Source organism: Aplysia californica, unplaced genomic scaffold (assembly GCF_000002075.1).
Source record: "Aplysia californica isolate F4 #8 unplaced genomic scaffold, AplCal3.0 scaffold00631, whole genome shotgun sequence".
Classification (NCBI taxonomy): domain Eukaryota; kingdom Metazoa; phylum Mollusca; class Gastropoda; order Aplysiida; family Aplysiidae; genus Aplysia; species Aplysia californica.
The window spans coordinates 159088-162702 of record NW_004797901.1 but is presented as its reverse complement, the minus strand read 5'-3'; the positions used below and the strand labels follow the sequence as shown (position 1 = coordinate 162702).

The 3615-nt window shown below is 40.9% G+C and overlaps 1 protein-coding gene across 1 annotated transcript in view; it reads left to right on the top strand.

Moving 5' to 3' along the window:
• Positions 1-3615, top strand: part of LOC101846306 (nmrA-like family domain-containing protein 1) — a gene marked incomplete in the record, with an annotated part of 15673 nt that overhangs the window by 3223 nt on the left and 8835 nt on the right.

The following is a 3615-nucleotide window of genomic DNA, read 5'->3' as shown; positions in this document are numbered from 1 at the left end:
TTCTCTCTCTCTCTCTCTCTCTCTCTCTCTCTCTCTCTCTCTCTCGCTCTCTCTCTCCCTTTCCCTTTCCTCCCCCCTCTATATCTTTGTTACTCATGTCCATTAGCCTACCTATTTTTGTCATGAATCCTTAAAGCAAAACATTTTCGTATGCAATTGGGAGCACAGTAAAACTTTTACCAAAACTGAAAAACATTCAAAGATGGTTGGTGGGCGCTACTGGTAGGTCCTACTTCTTTACTTTCCCTCTGTTGTTTTTCAGTCTGTCTTTTCCCCAGCTCTAAAATGTCTTGGTGAATGTGGAAGGTACCCAGCGAGTGTTGAAGTGGCAGAAAGTAAAGTGAAATATTGATTGAAAATCAGAATTCATGTCTGCACTTTTCCAAAACAATGTCTTAGATAAAATGTTAGAACTGCGAGCCGGGAAGGGGCAACATGAAAACTTTGTCTCCACTGAACAAAATGTAAAATTAATATGCTGAGCAGCATTTGATCATAGCAGGGTTTGTTAAATGGATAGAAAATGAAAATGTTATTACAGAGTTTACACGATTTAGATGAAACTTTAAAGTTGCTTTTTTTTCTTCTTTTAACTTAACGTAGGTCCTTTTCACGTCCCCATCGACACAATTTAGATCATTTAATATTTAGCAGGCGGACCTGTCATGGCCAACCCGGGCTAGGAGGGATGTGATATCCCAATAGAAAGACTGAGATGTATGGCTCTTTTCAACTATGCAGACGATCAATTTAGCTTTAGATGGTCTCAAGGTTGTCTTCATTGCAGCTTCTTTCATGGCTAATTCTTCCCAGATTCTAACATCTACTCCAAGCTTAGAGATAAGCTGTTTTTGCAGGTGTCTTTGTGCGTCAATTTTGGTCTTCCTCTTGGTCTATTTCCCTGGACAAGTTCTCCATAGAGAAGTTGCTTCGGAATCCGATTGTAGTCCATTCTCTTGACATGGCCCAGCCATCTCAATCTTTTTATACACAGGATAGTTGTCATGCTCTGGAGGTTTTAAAATATTTGCACGTGCCAACACTTCAACACGTGTAACCTTGTCACGCCACGAAATGCCTAAGAACTTGCGGCAGCATCTGAGGTGGAAAATGTTGAGGCGCTTTTCTTGCCTGCTGTACAATGCCCATGTTTCAGATCCATAAAGGAGTGTGTTGAGGACACATGCTTCGTATATCTTGATCGTTGTTTTGATGGTTTATTTTTTGTTTTCCCATGCTCGTCGTTTTGTCAGCCTTCCAAAAGTTCTTGCTCCTTTCCCTATCTGAGGTACTCGATTAAAAAAAAAATCTCCCCACTCTGGTACATGTATTAACTTCGTGTCACCTGCGCGAAGCACTTAACTGCTACATCACAGTCACCTGTCACTTTTTTGTAGAAAGGCATGATTTACAGGTGGATATCAGAGTAAAAGTACATGTATTATACCAACACATTGCAAAGGTTCAAGACAGAAGTACACTTTTAATAATCTCGAGGTGAGAAACGTTTACAACGCTTAGACAGAACTGTTGTTGGTGGTTTGCAGGTGATCTGTTGTGATTTGCTCCAATTTTCCTATCAAGCGTCTGTCGTCCTTATCTCTTTCTTTTTTGTTACTCTCTTATAACACCTCATCTTCGGCACTTAGATCTATATATGCCCTTGTGTTGCAAGTTCCGTAAAACTCCTACTGAAACTAAAGACAGAACGAAACGTGAAAAGGAGACACCCAGGACTGACTGACGGGCAGAATTACCACAAAGAATGTTTATTAATAAACATATAGCTCCCACCCCCAATCCTTTTCCTCCCCCAAACCACCTCGCACTTCGCTTGCTGGGCTTAGCCGTTACACACACTAACACCAATCTAAAACACTCGAGTCGAAGCCACTGCGGACCAGGGATAAATTTTAGCGGCTTTGTGATCAATGATTCGATTGATCGGGGAATTCATGTGTGTAGCAAGGGCGAATGTTCCTTTCCTGATGTCTGTGGTGCGTGATGAATGGGGCAAGTTGACGTGGGGCGGGGTGGGGTGGGGGCAGCGGTCTGGGGTGAGGTGGGGACGAGAAGACTAATTGTCAGTCACCTGTAACGTGCCGTTGTGGAATAAGGCACTAAAACCTAGGGAAATGCAAAAATTGGTGAAAAAAAACAAAATGCCCATGAAATTAATTGGTTTAATAAACAAGTTTTTTTATGAATACTAAAAACATATAGGCTGTCGGGTATGTATGTGAATGAAGGCTGATTATAGACTTTGCAGTAATCTTTATTATAATGCTAATGTGATAACATTCTTCGTCCGAACCAAAGAGGTAAGTGATGATAATAATAATTACAAGCTACATATAAATTATAACACGATAATGTCATCACCATCATAGTTTGTCATGATAAACGTCTTTTTTTTGGCACTGGTATCAAACAATAAGATATTATCTTTCTTTCCTCACTGCCACCGGGTAAACAGCTCATGAGATCCAAGATATTGAGTACTTTGACTGATCGCGCGTGTTAGGCACTGATATTATTGACAAACGTGCAGTGCGGGTGAAGATTCTAATGGTTTGGGGTTTTTTGTTTGTGATTGTGTGTATATGTATTTGCTAGCTTGTGTGTGTGTGAGTGAGTCTGTGTGTGTGTGTGTGTGTGTGTGTGTGTGTGTGTGTGTGTGTGTGTATGTGTATGTGTTATAAAGTGTACGTGGAAGCATGCATTTATGAGTGTGTATGTGTGTGTGTGTGTGTGTGTGTGTGTGTGTGTGTGTGTGAGTGTGTGTGTGTGTGTGTGTGTGTGTGTGTGTGTGTGTGTGTGTGTGTGTGTGTGTATGTGCGCGGGCGCATGTGTGTGCCCAAATAAAAGGAAGGAAAAAAAAACAAATAATACCTTTGCAAAGCAGCAACAAACAAACAAACAAACAAACAAACAAACAAACAAACAAACAAACAAAAAAATGTCTACTAAAATACCTCACTGCGTGGAAAATTGTGAACTGCTTAAGTCGGTGGTTTCAGACTCAAGTAAATAATCGAGAATTTAGAAACTTCTTCAGCGAGTACTCGCAACGGCTAAATGCTCGAGAACTCGAGTGAACTCAAGTGCTCGCATACCCCTAAGTGGGAGAGGCGGGCATAGACAAAGAAGTGAAATAAAAAGAAGAAGTGGAGGGAAAAAAGAAGAAGAGGAGGAAGCGGAGGAAAACAAGCACGCGGGGAGAAGTATACTATGAAAAATGAAAAGAGAAGAACATAGATTGAAAAACACACCCCGCCTCGGAGATCTCGAACTGAAGTAGTGAGCACCGAAATGAAGTGTCTTGAAAACAGGGACTTTGGCGATCATGTGTAGCCAGTCATATTTCTGCTCTGATGCTCTCGAAGAATCTATATTATACTTACCTTCCCTCTTCACCTACCTGTTAAGGTTTTTTTTTAAAAAGTTACTCTGCCTTAAGTTTGCTTTCTATTTTTTTCAGTGAGAGGAAGCAAAGGGTTCCAGGCCTTTATGTCAGGTCAACAGTCATAGAAACAGTAACAGCAGTTGTCTCTAGTAAATTGTCTTCTTTAGTGACTATACCACGCGCACTTCTTTCAGTGCTACCTCAGTTAA